General features: G+C 39.4%; 1 protein-coding gene and 1 long non-coding RNA gene across 11 annotated transcripts in view; one reads left to right on the top strand and one right to left on the bottom strand.

The window, feature by feature from the left end:
- The window catches only part of mam (neurogenic protein mastermind), a 246,051-nt gene that overhangs the window by 44,277 nt on the left and 181,598 nt on the right, over positions 1-20,176 (bottom strand). The window lies entirely within an intron of this gene.
- On the top strand, positions 14,165-15,940 carry LOC138189868 (uncharacterized). The gene is made up of 3 exons (XR_011176141.1): positions 14,165-14,233; positions 14,646-14,830; positions 15,412-15,940. It is a non-coding gene; the product is annotated as an uncharacterized LOC138189868 (long non-coding RNA).

Genomic DNA, 20,176 nt, shown 5'->3' with positions numbered 1-20,176 from the left:
CTTCTTATGTGTGTCTTAATACATACGAATGGAAATGAATGCACAATGCATATCTAGAAAGTTCAACAGTAAGAAGAATACGAAATTGTAAAAAAGAAACACCTACAAATTCTGACATTCTGCATCTTTATTTTCTTTTTACGCTCGCCATTATTTTCAAAGACCACCCAACAAATGATAAACCTGATCAAAGAACAGGTAGAGTCGCTTTCAACCTAACAATACATGCTTTACAGAAGCCAGAGCCAGCATCCTGAAGCGATATATCATAAATTACACATCACTGAATCAACCCATGTAAATATACAAATTAATTAATTGCGTTATATCGCATAGCCAAGTACCAGCAATTGGATTCATTCGAAAGGGTGGAGCAGCAACGCGATTAAACATCGCCGCGATTTTAATTTACCCGTTAAGCATACAAGGGCCGTACCACGGTTCCGCGAGATTTCATCGCAAACGGAAACGACGGTGAGTTTTTGCACGACTGTAGCATGGAAAAATCCGCTGCATTTTCCCTCTAGCCGATCTAGCTCGCGGCGAGTATCCTTCTTCGTTGTCCTACTTTGGGGAACACACCGCGTTATACCATCACAAACATATATGGACACACATGGAAATATATACCGTCGTTTTGACAGGAGCGATAGTAGAAAGAACATTTGGCTTCTTTCAGAATTTAACCAATAATCCTCTAACTATTAGAAAAAAATAATGCAGTTGTCGTAAATTGTAACATTTTTCTTATTAACACATTCGCTGGATAAATTCGGTTATCGTACTTGGATTCTATATAATGTTACTAATGCAGCTATTGTTCCCAAGTTTGTGCATTTCAAGTTTGAAGAGGAGAAGGAAAACAGCAAGTATTGCGTTGAAACAAAATCTTATCATCTAAAACAAAGACCTTTCTGACGAGAAAGCTTCACTATTTAACACTTTGCTATTAATTTCTTCCGAAATATCTTAAAATTACTGATTTTTTAACATACGTTATATCTCCTAACGATCTCCTAATGATATGGATGGCGTGAATGCGCGCGCAGTACACGGGATATGTGTGGAAAGTGTATCTTGGCAAGTTTCATCGTCTCCTGGTCAACGTTCTTCCATCGGCGAGAGAGTTGGATATCGACCGGTATCCCGGAGGATGAGACGCGATTTAATCCTACGAGAGAAGAGCGAGCACGGAAGGGAGCAAGCCTGTCTAAGCGAACGGGCCGCTATCGGTTCGCGCGAAAGCGGATTGCCTCGTGAAATAGTCAGGCGACGGATGAAAAAGCCGGCAGAGCCCGACTCGCTTTTAAGCAAATAGACGGATTCATTTTTGAAAAGGCACGATCAACGGTGCAAACCCTCTCTTTGCCATCCCCTACCTTCTCCCGTCTTTTCGTGCGACTGTTTTCGTTGGAAAAATAAATGATTCTTTGGTACTGATACTTTCGTACATAAAATGATATATATGTAAATATATATAAAATTAAGATATATAAAGTATCCGTATAATTACGTTCTATTTGTTTAATCGAATTTGCATAAGCGTCCACGATTTAATGACAAGAGAATCGTAATGATAGTAAGTGACGGTAAAAGATTTTTAACATAGTTCTTTTTCGCTGAATGTTTATTATTTATGGTAATGTTTATATATACGGTGACAGCATTTCTACATTAGAAAAAAGTTTGCACGAATAGTTGCAAGAGTAACTTCGAAAGTTTCATGATTTCTAATTTATGTCCTATATCCAAGTTGAAATCACAGGAGGAATGAAACATTCTTTTTCATCATGGTGAAAGTGTTAATACGCTCGGGTATAGGAAGAGGGAAGTTTGATGCGAAACGATAATCGGTCTGACTGGTTTACTCTTATAAATTTTTATTAGAAATCAACGATTACTTCATCCCCAAGGAAATTCCAGAATTTAGAAAACACGTTTACTGTGTTGACAAGAATTTAAAATCAACAAGAACGATTTCATTTCACCCGAATATATGAAATAATTTTCATTCTTACAATTACACGAATCAGTTTTGTAAAAATTTCTTCAAACGTGGAACTGAAATAAGCTTCGCAATATTATCATTCAGAAAAGGGAAGTGCATTTGATAAATTCATACTAAGATTTCCGGTTTGTTATTCTGAGGATAGAAGGATGGAAATTTCATAGGATTAGTTCGCGTTAACGATTTTCCGAAAATACTCATCGATCCGTACCTTACCTAATTCTAAAGTTACCATCATGTTTGGTTATACTACTAGCCGTATAGAGAATTAGTGACTAGGGTCTAATCAAAACCAATTGTCCTCTCGAGACTCGAGTAATTCATAATTTTCCAACAACTTTGCCTTGTATCCGCAAATCAAATTTCGTCTAAAGCTTAATAATTAATCAAAGTTATCATTTAATTTCCACCTTTTACAAAACGTTGAGAAACCTCGCACAAACATCCTAATCTTGGATTTTCAAACCTTCCCAAACCTTCCCAAACCTTTCCAAACTTCAAAAATCAAAATCATCGTCCTCCGCTTCAAAAACCACACGCACTTCCCCGAACACACCAATTACCTTTTAACTAATTATTAGTTATTCTGCCAAACTAAAATGATCACGCACACGCGCCTGTACACACATACAGAAATATAACTGAACAATCTCAAGACGTCAAGAACCAAACTTATTGCTCTTTTGCACCAGAAAACATACACGTACTATCTCTCTCCTTCCTCATCCAACTCTTAACTCCGTCAAATCCCCATGACTCTGCCCCAGCCCGCAGTTGCATAGACTCGTCGTTTAGCGAGACCTCGCCTCTCGGTTCGCCGCGAAATAATCCTCTCAGGAATATTTCTAGCGGCTGGTAGCCGTAGTCGGCGTCGTCGTTATCGCGGTACGGTAACGATCGTTGGCGTTAAAGTTGCTGGAATGAGAAGGATAGGGAAAACGAGCGAAAGCAGGAAAGAGATGGTAGGAGCACAGAGCGGCGAGAGTCGAGAGAACGCCTCTGTGTAGGCTGATCGCGTTTGGGTGAAAGAGACGGGTATATGCGGTCCAAGAGAAACGGCACACGAGGGCAAAAGGGGTTAGAGGTAGGGGAGGGAGCAACGGTAGCCGTGGCAGAACGAGGAGAAAGGGCGCTTTCCTCTCTCGCGTATAGGTGTGTCTACCAGAGACCTCTTCCGCAAGGGAATGTTAATTAATTAGCGTTGCGGCATTGATCACGGCGTTACTTTGCACCGGTGTGCGCACCCTACGCTCGACGCTGGCTGCATCGTCCTCGTCGTCGACACCGGTGCCGCCTTCATTACACGAGAGGTAGCGCGGTAATGGCTGGCTATGTTCAACTCGGCACTACCTGCAAGTACTCGTCGCAAAACCACTACTCGTCTTCGAGGACTCTACTTCCATTCCTCTCTTCATCCTCGTCCTGTTTCACTCACCCATGGTCTTGGCTCGCTTCACGCAGCGCGCACCGTGTCACTCGTATCGACGAAACTGGTGCGCGTACACGTGGTTTCTGTACTCTGGCTGAAGAATGGAGAACCTTGTGCGTTTTGTAGAACGAAGGCTTGTTAAAAACGAGGCACAATGCAATTGTTAACAACGCAAGCGGCGTGGTATATTTTTAGTGTGAAAAGGGTTGGGAAGAGAGGGTGCAGTTTAGATTATTTTTGATAACGTGAATAGTTGTAGATCCGATGGATGTGTAGTTTCTACACACACGCTAAATAACGAAGAACATTGTACATTTTGGAAAACGAGCGCTTGTCAAAAATGAGGAAGAACGTAATTGTTGATGACGATGGAGATCATGCGGGTTCCTTTCTCAGTGTGAACAAAGTTGAATCCAAGAACTTAAGAGGATGAGTTGCGGTTCTAATGGATGTTTTAATTTGATTAGCATAGAAAGGAAGTTATCATTGAGAGACAGATTGAGTCCGTTAGATATTTTATAGAATATCGATTATCTATGTTGAGAATAGACAGCGGATTAGTTCTCGATTATTCGCTTATGTATGCTGTATAAAGCTTCACTGAAATCGCTGCCCGATATCTTGTATAATGCTCCTAATAGAAAGATTAATGTTGAAAATAAATGATGGCTAACTCCAGTATAGGAGGAGTCTCCTACTCATGACCCATAAATTATTTACAAAAATTAACATACAATGATAATATTATCATCTTACACATACTCTAAATCAACAATTTCAGCGATTCCGCTCGCAAGTTCTTCCACCTCACCGTCTATAATTATTCACTTACTTAATGCCTTACTCCATCTCGCTAGATTAAACCCAAAAAACTTTTCAAATTTGATACTATACAAACGTGATCATTCGCGATTCGTAAGGATGCACGTGATCGATTTATGAAGAGGTATACCTGTTTGGAAGATTGAACGTGGAGCACTGTTACCTTCGAGAAGTAGGTAGGTAACTTGTTTAACGACCACCCTTAACGGTAATCGATAAGCGGCGCTATCGGGACTACGGATCCCAGGTCATACAGAAACCTCGGAGACGATCGATCCTCCCTCTTCCTCTTCCTTTCTCTCTCTCTCTCGCTCTCTCTTCTTCGTTCCGTTAATGGCAAAAGGAATACACCGATAATCTCGAAGGTGCATAACGAACGAGGACGCAGGCAACTTATCGATTCTGCAGCTACGGGGCGGCATCGATGGATTCTGTGACCGTCGAACGGTATCGAAGTTTCGAACGGTCTGTTAGGTTAGAATTCTAAATACGCCGTACGAACGAAATAATTGGCGGATTTCCTGCACAAACGACTTTGTAGATTGGATAACCTGATCAGTATCTTCCTCAGACTCGCAACTAGTCTCCGCGGGTTAAGTGATTAGGAACGATGTTGCGGTAACCCTGGATGAGATCATTTTGGTAAGTAGCTTTTCGGCTGATAATACGTAAGTAAGATGAAGCATAAACTTTCCGGAAGAATGAAGCTATATCAGTTCTCGAAATTTCTATTCATTAACGCGGTTTATATATGATGGATTTTTATTAGCTTTAGACCACCGTTATGTTAATTAGCAACAAACCTCCTAACAAATTATATTTAATCCGTTTGTATTGGATTCTTCCTGTCCCCATTCTTCATTGTATACTTGACGAATAGAAAATTCATTCAGCCCCCGCACTGTTCTTTCCGTTTAAAAAAATCCTAATCATTATTGTTTACTAAGAATTTTATCACAAGAGATTTATTGATCTTGATCCTCTCTCAGAACGTCCATTGTAACTACTTAATACAATTATATCTCTTTTGACAATTTGTTGCAGTTCAGTGCTTGCTGTCGTCTTTTTCGTAGCATCACGATCAAACAACATATAGATAAGTAATCCCCTTATCTCGTCATAATTCGTAATATGTCGATTCAGTTTCGATTAAACCCCAAGAAAAAAGTACTCCCCTGCATATAAAATATTTTACAAATATTTCCACCGATTGAACTTGCAATAAAATTTCTCGTAAGCGCCCATAAACATCCATAAACACCTAAAAACCTGAAAGCACCGTACGTTCGTCTTTCGAACGCCTTCCACGGACTTCGTCTCAGCGATAGCCAAGAACACGGAGGAGCTCTAAGGTTAGCCAGAGCAAGAGAGAACATCCTGCACGGAGGAACGAGGGTGAGATATTAGTCCTTCGAGTCCCTCGAAATTACAGGCGAGAAGACCGCGTCCAGAATAGGTCGGGCCGACCAGAAGAATCGTTTCTTTCCGCGGAGATTTGTGTCAGCCGGCAGCCAGTAGCGAGCTTCCACCACGCTGGTATCTGGGGCTCGGAACCACCCACCCTCTGATACCCACGTCTTATCCTATCCACCTACACGTGAAACACTCCCTTGTCGTATCTGCGTTTTCAAATCCTGTTCTGGCAAACCATCTAAAGTAACTCGTAGAAATATTCGGACACGTGCTGAAGAAAATTTTCAAGAACATATATTCTATATGTTATACGAAACCGATAACTGCAATGAAAGTCAACTATGCTGATCATATGGATAAAATTCGAAAGCAATCTGAAAACGCATGTAAAAGTTACAAGGTATTTATTAGAAATATATATTCAATAAAATATTAGTATACAGCATAAACAGTGATTTTAAACGTATAATGAGAGTTATAATATTTGATGAGAGAAATACATCTTTATATAGATTCGATCTCATTAGTCAGTTCCTTAGTTAGACCTTTAGTTAATGAATGTTAGTGGTAAAAAGTCAACAGTGCCAATGAAATATTTTATATAATATATTTATACATGAAAAGTTTCTATAAATGTTTAAATACTTTCATGAGCCACTATATTGTTCAAACGAAGTTATTCGGTTACAGGAAAGTAGACAGAGTCTTTTCTCATCGAGAGGCCCCGTGCTACCACCAATCCTAAGGAAAGTCAACAGCTTCGAGGCGAAATCGCACCTTTCTCTATCGTCTACGACTTCTATCCTGCTTTCCTATCCTGCCCTGCCGAACATGACAGATTCGTCTTTCCAATCTACACGGATTCACGGTAACGAATAAAAATTCAGATTAAAGACCTATTTCAACGGAAGCGAGTCTGGATATTTAATGGCCGGTGAATGTTTTATTCACGAAGATTGGCGGCGTTCAACGCTCCATGGGATTGTGCTTAACCCCGTGGCTTGATTCGATGTAAGCGAATACGGTTCGCGGTGAGGAGAGTGATTAGTCAAATTGGAGGTCTGAATTTGCTGTAATTGGGTCAAGGGACATACACGATTGTGGTTTTTGGGAAATTTCCTTGTTGTAAACGCGTATAGAGTGAAGATAAAGAAAATCAAGTTGGAAGTAGTAATGGTTATTAGGTTTTGCAATATGGTTGAGTTAATTCGAGTTTGGAAACTGATGTTGAAAATGATATAGGTGGAAATAAAAAAATGATATAAATATGTAAAAATGAATAGAATCTTTTATTGCTCCTAGACGTTGGCTATAGATACGTTGTTTGCTTTATGGAGTATATAAACTGCTGTGAAACAGTTTAATGCGAATCAGGAATTTTTCGGACCACCCTGTAGAATTTATACGAATTTAAAATTGAACAGGGAAGCAGGGAAGATCCTGCTCTCGAAATAGAGAGACTGGAATATCGTAGAATTATAGATTTGAAATACATGTATATATTTTGATCTATCATTTTGATTTATGTCTAATGGAGTTATTTATATTGTAAATTCATGGTTCAACTTTTCTGATGCTTTATTATATGTTTCTTAACCAATCACTGTTGCAAAATTTATCGGGTCTTTTACGTAAGAAACAACCTGTAACATTCTACGCTAACAAGTAGCTCGAACCCAATCCCTGTATTTCGATATCGAAATACGAGTTCGAACGCCGCGTCCCCCAGGATCAATATTTGAGGAAACTCGAACACATCTAGCTTCGGTAATAACATTACCAGATAATGAGATTAGAAATTAGAACCCGGCAATATCGACGTGCTCGACATCATCGGGCCGAAGAATATCACGATTTAACATTACCGCGCGAAATTAAATCGACCTGTTCTGTCCTCGCATTCTTGATCGACATTCCTGATCCGATATTTTAATCACATAACTTCATTCAAAAACTGATTTCTGTTCTACTCTTTTAATTTATCCTTGCGTAAATAATAGCCGCTCTCCCTCTTCCCACTTCCCTCTTCTACAGTTTTCACGCTCTTACGACCTATTATTACATAATCGAAAATCACAGAAGACCGCAACCCCATTCACGGCAACCTTTTAAAAATTTAGATTTTTCCATCATTCGCTTACACTCTCAACGACGCCCTAAATTTGCCAGTCTCTCGTGGCGACCAAAGGACCAACGATCCAGCTTTCTGTTCGATACTTTGTCCGCGTGAAGTCACCTTTGACCCAGATGAGAAAAACTTGAGAAACCGATGCACGGCTAACGTAAACCGCGGCGATATTCTGAATTATGCGCGTTGGTTGCGGCTGGTTTATTAACGGCGCGGCTTGTGGTGCTTCATGATTGGTGAACGATTCGCAGGGACAGCAACGAGGGTGGTAGCGGACGGGTGAACCGTCGAGGCCGTCTTTTTCTCTCGTTTCTCAGCCCCCGGCTGAACCATAAGTCCGCTCGTATCGCGTCATGTTGCATTAGAGAGGCGACGAGGTGGCACGCCGCGCCGTCGTCCTCGGGGCTTCTTCCATTTCACGTCCTGCCGTCCCTCGACGACCCGTTTTCCAACCCCCGCAACGTCAGCCTTCGAATCGCCGCCTTTCTGCTCTCACTCACCCTCTGCCGCCCTCTACTTCCTTCATCCGTCTCCACCCTTAACACCCTCCTCGCCCCTTACTCGATATGCATGTCCTTCGTTCTACTTCTGTAACCGCGTTTCGCTCTGGTTCGTTCGAAGGCCTCTCTCTCTCGCGCGCGCACGGACCAACCCGCACCCGTTTTCATCCTTAAACCGTCCGTTCGGTATTTCCGGCCCGATCGATTCTCCCTCCCCTGCGTTTATTCTCGGATTTCGTCCGGCTGATATTTGCCGGCTTTTCCCTTTCTTTTTTCCTTTCCGTGTTCGTTTTGCGTCAGTTTCATGGAGGATGGTTCTCGGAGGTTGGAATTAACGGGGTCGTTTAATTCTGAGATTGAAAAGACAAAGACGAGGGTGAGATGAAGGAAGATGAAGAGTTACGCAAGCTTCCGGTTTTGCATGGGTTTCGATGATTTCTTTCTCTTCTAATTTTTAGAGTAGAGTAAGGGTTTAGAATTTGTTAGGCGTATCCTGTTTAAGCAACAGATACTGCTACTTCTTGATTCGTTAAACATAAATATATCGTCACACTGTAACATAAATTTTCTTTAAGCTTTACCGTAATCGCTATATACTTTTATAAAAAAGAGATGCTATATGCACACCTTCTAAACAATATCATATCTACGAGCCAATGATACCACGTATCACTTGGAAGAAAACCCCATTTCGAATTAAACCCAAACCCTGTTACGAAAGAATCCAGCCAATCGCTGTTCCCTCACCGTCCCCATATTTTAAGAAATAATTCATTAGCCTTCGCCAAGTAACGTTCCTACAATAAACTATGTTGTTGCACCAATCCCAAAAAAGTCGTCGAAACTGGCCGCTAACCTTAAATCACACGCGATAAACGCAGTATTCGCGAGAGAAAGCGCAGTGCAGTGTGTCGCCTTTCAGGCGGATGAGGAAAACACGAGAGGATAAACCGAGAACCTTAACGCTCGGTCTGGAGGGTGTCGGTGATCACGAGGATGGCTAGGTATGGTGTTGCTGGCTGTGCCTCTGGTTATATTGCGGACTCGGAGAGATCGTGCATCCTCCGGGTGAAGGACGCGGCGGGACGGAAGAGCAAAGAATTATACTACGTGCCTGGAGTGTCAAGTCGTGGGGGTGGTTTATGGTGGAACCGTAGATGCGAACCAAGCCGTTCGAGGCTATACACCAGCGTGCAGTAGTGTGCAGCATGCAGTAGTGTACAGTGTGCATCCGCCAACGCAACCTGTTCTCTCGCCTTCGGGCCTGTTAATGGTCGCTACCCTTTTGAATACTTTGCCGAATCGCTTGCAACGTTAGTTTCAAACATTTGAACGGGTTCCTTTCTGATTTTCTGTTAAGTTTCCTCGCGCTTCTTTTTTCATCTTATTTTACACGGAGTGTTTCTAAGAACTGATTCGGTAAGAATTTTTGAAGGTTTCTTCTTCTTCATGAAGTTTTGTATTCGATAATTGATGATGTAACGTTGCTTTTATTTCTATATCTGAATTCAGATGGTATCGTGTTCCTCTTTTGTGTTGAGAAATATTCCGAGGATATTTAATGGATTATTTTACTGAGATTTCGTATTCCGCAATTGGTAGCGTTACCATTTCGAAGTATTAATGGCAGTTTGATAATTTCCGGAGCACTGTGCTTCGAATAACGATAAATATGACGATTACTGATGTATTTGAATGTTTTCTACGTGCAAGTATGCAATAATCTAATGTTAAATGACCTTTGATCAACTAAAAATGTTCTTTGAACGACTTCCAAACCTTCTCATTTGAAATTCGCGAATTTTCCACACAGATTGTTTCTGTAGAAAGATGAAAAGTACAAGACGACATCTGCTCGTTTGGTAATTGAAAATCAATCGTGCTATTTGAGTATTTTTTACCAAAGGAAGACAAGCCAAAAGTAGCTACGTATCTATAACGATGTTAACGTTGTCACATGTTTCATTTTGCACGGAAAGTACAAAAATATCGTGCCCTGGCGAGAAAAACAATGAGTGGGATAGGAGCGAGCGAACCTTAGTAAAAGGTAAACTAAAAACCAAACTTGACAAGCTATTGCTTGTATAGTTTGTGCTTCTCAAAGACAGCTTTAGGATCGGTGTCAAGTACTGGGACAAATATTTGCAGGATACGCTTGGCCTAATCTTTGAACCTTTTAAATCGTCGGCAAAGGACGTCGTCTTATAGGAGAACAAAGATTCCTTGACACGAGCCAACACAACACTCAACTTTTGTTTGAACCATCCGGAAACACGCGAATGTGGATCGATAAGAGCTTTTAAAGATTTTATTTTATAGAAAAATTTCCTCACGCCAATATTTTAACATGTTCCATAACTATGTACTAATGATTATTATCTTGAGAATTGTTAATATACAGGGTGGTTGGTAACTGGTGGTACAAGCGGAAAGGGGGTGATTCTACGCGAAAAAAGAAGTCGAAAATATAGAATAAAAATTTTTTTTTTTATTTTTTCCATCGAGACAACGATCTACAGTGAGATGCGTTATAACGTACCGCACGCGTACCGAGCGAAATTTCAAAGTCGATTTTCTCGAAAACAAAGCCCCAAACGAAAAATTTTTATTCCATATTTTCGACTTCTTTTTTCGCGTAGAATCACCCCCTTTCCGCTTGTACTACCAGTTACCAACCAGCCTGTATACACTTTATATTAAACATGATATAAGTAACTATTTGAGAGTAGTATTTAATTTTGAACTTTATTCGTTGCATTTATAGTGACGATACCATAATCAGCTGTCTAAGAATATTTTGTAGCCTGAAAATTCCCACACAGCTTTCATTCCTCAAATTGAGTTCACGATGATATTTACAAATTCTACGTAAAGATACTTCTGTCATATAATCTGCTTACAAGAATATTTTAAATCGTCAAATAATCCTCGCGTTTAAACTGAATTCACGATAAAGTCGTCAAATGCTGATTAAACGTCTCTTCGTACTTTTAGACAATATGCAGTCTACGCGAATCCTCATTGATATTCCCTATATCTCGAACCTTCATCGAGAGATTACGCCTAGACAGTGATTACCTAATTAGCAAAAAGCGATCTCCGCGCGTAAATTAAGCAGACTATCGCGATGGTGATTCCGTAAAATGTACCCTCTGCTGGGAAACCGTCATCATCGTTTGATCGAAACGTTCCGTACGATGTCGATTCGCGGAACGGAACCATTCTATTTTCAGTAAAACAGGAATCGTAAGCAAAGAGAGTGCTCTCGCGTACAACAAACGTTGGAACAATGGAGGAAGAATAGACGCCGGCGTGAGAGAGAGAAAGAGGGAGAGAGAGAGAGAGAGAGAGAGAGAGAGAGAGACAGGCCGATGGAAATGGATGGCAAATTTTTTTGACAAGCGCACGCGAAACACACGTTGACGGTATGTGGCGTGTTTAAAAGCGTGTTTCTATTAGATGGCAAGACCCCCGACTCGCGTTTTGTACACAGCGTTTGCGAAAGTAATGGAAAATTCCATGAAAGCATAGGCAGCTCTTCTTACGAGATAAAATGACGGGAAAAAATGGGGAATTTTGACAAACGCGCGCGGATTTTATTTTGCATCTGTCTCTCGTCTAAATTAATGAATTGAATTAACGTCGGAGATTTTACGTTCGTCTCATTATGGTTTCAAAAAATCTATATTTGTTCGTTTTTAATTGACAATGAAGTAGTATTGAAACGATTGGTTCGAAGTAGTTCGAACAGTTCGGCATTCGATGCTATTCTATTCGGAGCTTGTCCAGTCAAATTTTGCCAAATAGTAATAAAACAATAAGATTTTTCTGTTTTTTAATTCTTCGATCAAATCGACACGAAAGAACGGTGAAAACAGCCCTCCATAAAATGCGCTATGGTCATCTGCACACAGCTGTAAAACTTATCTTTAGTGACAGCACGATCTTGCTTAAAACCACGATTCATTTACTTCTCATCGTTCGCGCTACTCTTAAAATCTCTAATCGAAAGTTCCAACTTGGAATCGGTCTAATTTCACACCCAATCCTCTTTCGTCTACGAGAATATCCCTCATCTTCACCAACTTGCGCCATTTCCCCGAAATAAATTCAAAGTTTCGGTATAAAATCTCGTAACGACGAGTGCAGAGCCACGGCCCATTCCCAACGATCGAACCGGAATCCTTCTTCGCCCGCCAAAAAATTTAACGACGTGACGTCGGCAAACTTGCGTTCGGAACTTTTCGTGCGGCAAATTTGCTAATCTACGCGAATATGGTTATCAAATACTTGATTTGACTTCTTCGTATTTTGATATTCGCTCGTACTTTAATCCTTTCCAATCGTACTGGCAAAAGTTGAGACCTATCGTGATTAATGTATCTAATAGATCGCTGATATTTAAGCAAATTTATCCTCTTAGGAACAAAACCGGATAAATAGAAATTTTAAAATTCTAGTCGCACATATGCCGACCATTTGCTGGACTACACGGTCTTGTGAAACTTGATGGAGAAATGGAAAGGAGTGACGAGATCGGCGTAATGCAATGTAGAATCTGTAACGACTCGATATTCGCGGCGACGATGCCTCGACTCGATTAAACTTTTATCACCAAAGGCAAGGACCACGCGAGAATTCCGATCGTGCAAGCCCACTTCGACAGTGCATTCTCATTTAGTTTAATGCTCCCGAGATCGCGCGAATTACCTTTTGATAGATTCACGATCGTCCCACGGGACCGGACCCCGGTTTGCAACGTAGATTCCGTTTGAATCAAACGACCCTATGAATATAACTTGTATATCTTTCGCTCAGTTTTATCGAGATTTAGTTCAAAAGTACCGTATCACCAATCATGTGAGAAAATTAGTTTTGAAATTTAAGAATGTGATAGAAGAAACGATGCGTTCATTTGAGCCTATTTAATTGGATTACTCTATGGTGTAGTCCTGTTTTCTTCCCAGGCGTGTCTTGAACGATATTCGAATCTTTGACATTTTGAATTTTTGTAATTCCAACTTGTAGACTACTGAACCTAATGGGTAATTTCGAATATTTCACATTTTGTCATACTTTTTGTTATTCTAGCATCGATTCTAAGGCCACGCGCGCATTACAAAACTTTCGCTTTAATAGTTACATATAGCGTTATTGTAATGAGAAATTGAAGCTACAGACAGCATAACATCATAAATAGCGACGATCATCTTGCTACTGCCCACGTAGCCTAGTATAGCATGTATAACACGCGAGCACCGATTAATTTAGGGTAAAAGAATTAAAGAATAGCGAATTGGAGGCTAACGCGTGAATTTCGATTCCCATGTGGAAAGCCGGAACTCCCGCGAGCGTTATTTTTCGCATCAAATGGAACCGAGTGTGTTATATTCATGAAATCGCGCGGAAAAAATGATATCAATGCTCAAACGGTTGTTCGCAGATGACAGTGTCGATATATCTGTCTTCAAGTTTCACACCAATCTCGATGATTGGATATGATGTTTATTCTCGTGACAAATGAAAAATATTCGAATTCATCTGCTGCAATTTCCATGAGAAGGTTTCGCCTGTCGACTAACCACTCTCAGTCAATCAAAAGTCAGCCGAGGAAAAAAAGCACGTATAACCGGAACCAAATTTTCTAAACCCATCCAATCGTTCAAGGACATCAACTGCATCCTAAATTTTTCTAAACTCCACTGTACCATTAACAAATTCCTCACAATTGACAAACTGAGATCTACCTTACCCTGGATCTTCCACAGACAACATTTTTCTCCCCAAAACCAAAAGCGAAACCAAACGAATAAAGACAAAGAACAAGCTGTAGAGTACAAAGAAAGAGAGCAAAGCAGAGAAGAATCTCACGTCGCACGGGTCACCAATGAAAAAATGGCAGGCAGACAGAACGTGGACAATATTTGAGGCTGGTAATAAAAAGCGGCAGGGGAACAGTGGCTCTGGATTTGGATATGGCATCGGTATTGGAGGGTTGAGAGAGAACCAACGCTGGTGATGGTGGTTGGCGCTGCTAAAAAGGACGCGGCGATGAAGACGGAAAAGCGGATAAACGCGTGGCGACGTTAGTTCGCGTGGGCCGGCACGTTGTGCACATAACGCGCGCGACGCCGACGCCGACGCCGACGCCGACTGCTGCAATGCGGTGATGTCGGTATTTTAATTGAAAACGCCGGCTCGCTCTAGCGATACCACCACACCACCAATCTCCTCTCTTTTTCTCTCTCTCTCTCTCTTTCACGCTCTCACGGCTGCTGCCAACCAACCACTTCTCGCTTCTTCGCTCATCCATTCGTGGTTTATTAATGAACGTTAATGTCGTAGGTGCGCGGCTCGTTCCTTTTAATTGCGTCCCTAAATTATTCACCGTGGACGCTGTAACCGTCGTTGTGCCGCCACTGTGACGGGTCCACCTTATGGATCCTTTCTGTTTGCTGTTCCTCCGCGAGATCCAACACGGGGGCAACGAACTAAAAGTTCGCGCGGACATCGAGGGAATAATTCGGTTGGTTCGTACATTTTTTGTAGCTGTTTGGTAATTTATGGTGAACGTTGAGTTTCTGATCTGTTGTTGTCATGATATGACGTGATAGTCAAACACCTTGGGCGTAAATATATGAATATTGTCTATTGGTAGTAACTTTACGTGACGTTTCGTGAAGATTATGCAAATAGCGTAGATCAATCCTCTCTGTATCCAACTGTTGCTCTCGAACGAAGAAAATATTTTTTTGGTATAGTTATGCTTCAGATTCCAGACAATTTTTAAATTATTGAAAAAATATGTTTCATTTACACAACTATTTACGCTACCTATCTCTACCTAAAAATTACACGTAGAATATTTACTAGTAATGTAGCAGTTAATTTTTGACATCGTTTGAAGCATATAATACACGTGATCTTTCTCTTCCCCAGCCAATCTATTCATAAAATACACAAATTACTTAAAAACTGCAAATTACCCCAACTTCATCCTAAATTCCACCAAAACTTCCCAAACTACAACACGTAACATCCCGTGTTCCTAATCGATTATTTATTCACAAGAGCTTGCATCAAAGTCATCCTAAAATCCCGCTTTTTTCAGGCTCTGTATCAAAGCTTACTTTTGGGAATGGTAACGGAGAGCTAGGTGGATCGGCCAGACGAAATGGAATGGCGTCGGCGGACTGACAAGCGAGGAGAAAGGGGGATGAGAGAGAGAGAGAGAGAGAGGCCGGACGCAAAGGGAGACGCATTGTTTACAGTAATGAAGGCGTAAATAAGTGATGAACCGCGCGACGCATCGATCTCGGCCGGGCTATGCCTATGTTTGATACGGCACTGCTTTCGGGGTGGTTACCCCTACTGTCAGCCACCCTCCGACTGCACGCAGATGTCGACCGGTTCTTTTCCCGCCTGCTACCTCCTTCTTTCTCGCTTTACACTTCTTTCGTCTGACGGATTATCGAGACGTTAATTAACAATTAAAAATTTCGTGAATCTACCAGTTTCTTTTCTCTTCTTTTTTTCTTCCTTTGTCCTTTCCCTTCTTTAGTTCACCGTTCATTTTTATCTTCAGCAATGGAGGTTAGCGTGACGACGGGTCAATTAAAGGGACGAAACGGTTCTACGGGTTTATGGAGTATGATTTTACAGTTACGTTGCTTTATAGGCACCCTGCTTGTGCTTGCGTTTAAATGTGTTTAAGAGTGGTTTTATTTTCTCTTGCAGTATTTGTTTTTATGCTTACGATAGATACACTCTAGTTTAATTATTCGTATACGTTGACTGTCAGAGAAATTTTGTATATCACGTCTATAGTAATAGCGTTCTGTTCGCATATTTCAGCACGATGCGATGCAACCTAATACACATTCACGTATAATACATATTTTATTAAAAAATCAAATTGTCCGAACATTTTAACACTGCATTTAGTACAGTGACATTGTGACTGTAACGTTAAAAAGTATTGGAAATTTTGTAAATTTTAGATCACCACTGATATTAGTGGACGTATTAAATGACAAGATATTGAATTCCATTATCACTTTACTTGTTTAGTATTTGCTCTTGAAAATAATTACATTTTACGATAACATGTATTTTTCTATCATATTTCCACGGAAATTCTCACGAAACTAAGACCGTCCTCGCAAGTCGATGTTAAACACGGTACACTAATCTCGGAATATGATAATTCAGCGACTAGTCGTCTTCCGTTTTCCTTTCTAAGATGCATATTAATAGGAAACGTTCATTATGTATTTATTATACTAGTGTCCGATGTGTCATGTTTTCTAGTAGTTCCATTCGTATCGTTTCATATTCTATTCAAATTAACTGTCGTGTAAACAATAAATCTAGGAGAAATTTTATAATCGCGAACTTAAGAATTGGTCATTTGCAGTTGCATGAATTCTCCTTGATCGGTTCGATATCAAATTAACTGCGAAGCAACGAGAGAACTTCACGACGATAAGACAGAAGCGCGAAGCATATTATGCAATATCAGCGCAACTATAGCGAGCTAACGTGCAATCGACCTTGTCCATACGTTTCAGAAACCGGCGACAAACAGCGTGTCGGGTTTCGCGTTAGGCTGCTAGACGAGTAACCTAATTATTCAAGAAGTGGACTAATTTGAATGGTGCCGCGGACGTGGATTAATTTCTGCGGCGCGAACAAGGAAGAGCGCAATTATGAATCGCGTTCCAACGTCGGGAGGACGTAACACGTTTGTGTAGCGGAGCGTTTCGCGTTACTAGAAGGACAGGTTGAAATTTGGGTTAGAGGAACAATAATGATATTAATAATATTATGTAGAATATATATATACATAAATTAACATTTTTAATCCTGTTACCAGAAAAATTTGAAAAATTTTCTTTCGTTACAGAAACTTATCCTTGCAACAATTAGAAATTTATCTTTTGAGCAATTGACGATACTCAGTGGGGCTATTCATTGACCGGTTCGGTAACTTTAATTCGGGTATTTTTAATGTCACAGAGCGAAGAGATGTAACTGGATTTCAGTTTTACCAAGGAAACGTCAGATTAAAGAACCGGAGAAATCAAATTAAAAGCATCGATTACGACGTGCAGCTCAACGTTAGTTTACAAGATTTTCCAAAATTTGGATGCATTCAATTATATTTAAAGACACTTGAAGCTAGAAATTTTGATTTCTAGAACATACAAACATACATTTTTTAATTTAATCGTAATTTGAATGTAATTTTCTTAATTGCAAATTATAATATCGATTGTAACCATAGTAAATCCAACAGATTTGAATCTTAATAGATTAACATTTAATAATGTCAAAAAATTCCTATTGGAGGAAAGAGGTAGTAACAGAAATAGCTTTGAACAATGAAAGTATAATAAAGACGCGATTAAAAATTTCCTTAAAATATCTGGTTCGTATTTCCTTCATTGTAATAGTTCATCTGCGACATTTCCGCTGTCATCGTTCAACAAAAATAGTGTGTGAAAAGTTGTTATTAGCAAAAGATATGTTTCTACCCTGAACGATATATGCGTTTCACACCACGATCATGCGCTTATCATACATTCTATTTGTGTACATTCAGAATTGTGACGTCTTGCGATTCCCTGAATTCGACTTAAGCTAATTTCACTGTATTGCGTTTCATAAGATTTTTAGTTGTTATGTTCGTTAAAGTCCCCTCGATCGAATTAAAAATATAATAAATAAAGCAATGATGAAACATACTGCACAGGGTCGTGTTTAAACTTTCGTAATAAATGGATTAAAAACTCCGCTCATTATATTACTTGGTTACAGTAGATGATACATGTACTCCAAAACATACAATATATTTTTCATGTCTGTTTAATTAACGGAATTTCGCGGAAGTAATACATGTATTTATTGAGGAATATCACTGAAGAAAGTGTTATTAAATTTAATATTATAACTAAAGACAATCTAAGATATGCAAGATTCGGTTTCCTTCGTTTCTCCATATTATTGTTAAATTTAACAGATTTTCACATTTTATGCGGCAGAAGATTAAGAGAATATAATGTGTACTTCGTTCGTTTATAATTAGATTGATGATTCATGTTGTGACATTACAATCCAAAAACTTCAAGTATAATAATAAAACAGTAAATAATGCTGACTCATGATATTGGTTTAAGTTAGGGAGGAACAGCATGTTGATTATTATTCAACTGAATTTACCGCAATATTGATTCAACACTGGAACGTTCACAAAGTTATGTAATTTTTTTCTTGACAGTAGAAGTCGTTCTTTTGCGTTAAGAATATTTGGCACTTATTCTATTTAAAATTCTGCGTGCATTTCCAACATCCATTCGAACACAAATTTTTTTTCCACTATTCTAAACATTTGTCAGTCAACTCAAATACACAAACGGTCATTCTCTTTTACATCAAATAGTACCACTCGTTGTTCGTTTTCTGCAATTCGCTACCTTTATATTTCATTCGACATGAAACAGAAATCAAGACACAATTTATAAGATAAAAATAATTGTTCGATCATATTTATTACCTTAATTTGACGCTAATTGTTCACGATCAGATTAAGTTTAAAACAAACTTGTATTAACGCGTAACAAATATTTATTCATTTTTCTTATTATCCATTTATATATTTTTGCTCTGTGTTATACTAAGTCTAAGACTACTATCATAGAAATATTTTCTTCGTGTTTCATATTTTTGTCGTAACATTCTAATAAACCTTGAAATTTGAATCCTAATAAAGCTTTCTTTACATGACACTGTCCTATTGCTTTCAAATTAAATTCTATTAATTTACACGAAAATCTATGAGACATTCCGCATAATATCTCGTTTAAACGATATATTTATGCAACAACGTGACTTATAGAAGTTGTACGCAGCCACCCTTTTTAGGATTCCATTCTTTAATCGCCATGCAATAAATCGTAAGTCGACCAACTCGAACAAGAGCAACACCGAACTACGCTTATGCAATTCTTCATACGAGAAGACGGTCTTCGATATCATTGAGAGCATCTCGCCGTCATTTGCCGCGCCTAATTATCATCCCCCTATATACAGTCAACGAACACTGTTCATATGCATCGTGGAACGATCATACTCGATAATACAAGTCCTTTTTTCAACGTAACTCCTTTGTCTTGCGTTATCGGTCCAACTTCGTCTCTTTATTAAAAAATTGCTCCCAAATGTTGATATATGATTTTATAAATTGGTACCTCTTATTGTTAGAAAATCGAATCAAGGAATGATTATGAAATTAATAGAGTAACCAAAATGATCAGCATAAAATTTTTGAAATTTTTCATAGTATTTTATTAATATTATTATACAACAATGTATTTTTGACTTATTTTTTCGGCAAATTATATATTTTTTTATATATTTTCCTATTCACAAATCGCCTCGATTTATCAAAATGTTACCAATCGCTGGAAAACGGGCAAAAAAGGCGAGAGAATTGTAATAAAAAAATGACACTGTGCTAAATTCGTGATTTACAAGTGGAACGGAAGTGGTTATCGCACAAAGCCGTGCACGCGGACCTAATGTACTCGTAAACGAATTTTATTGTCGCATAGTTGCGCAAACAAGTAGCCAGAGGCTGGCTGCGGGGAAAATAGAGCGGTGTGTATCGTATCGTCGATAGCGAGAGCAATAACGATCGTCTGGAGCTCGAACCTCTTGTTTCCTTACGACGTGATTAAACAATGTTACACGGTGATTACATGGTTCAATGGAAAATTTGAATCTTTGCACCAACTCCTGTGTATTACACGAATACACTTTATTTGAAAAATCACTCTTTCCTTTGCATTTTATTTCGTTTAGTATATGTTTGGATT

This window comes from Bombus flavifrons, chromosome 2 (assembly GCF_040668555.2).
Source record: "Bombus flavifrons isolate JBK064 chromosome 2, iyBomFlav1_principal, whole genome shotgun sequence".
In the NCBI taxonomy this organism is placed as follows: Eukaryota; Metazoa; Arthropoda; class Insecta; order Hymenoptera; family Apidae; genus Bombus; species Bombus flavifrons.
This window is presented reverse-complemented; position numbering and strand designations above follow the sequence as displayed.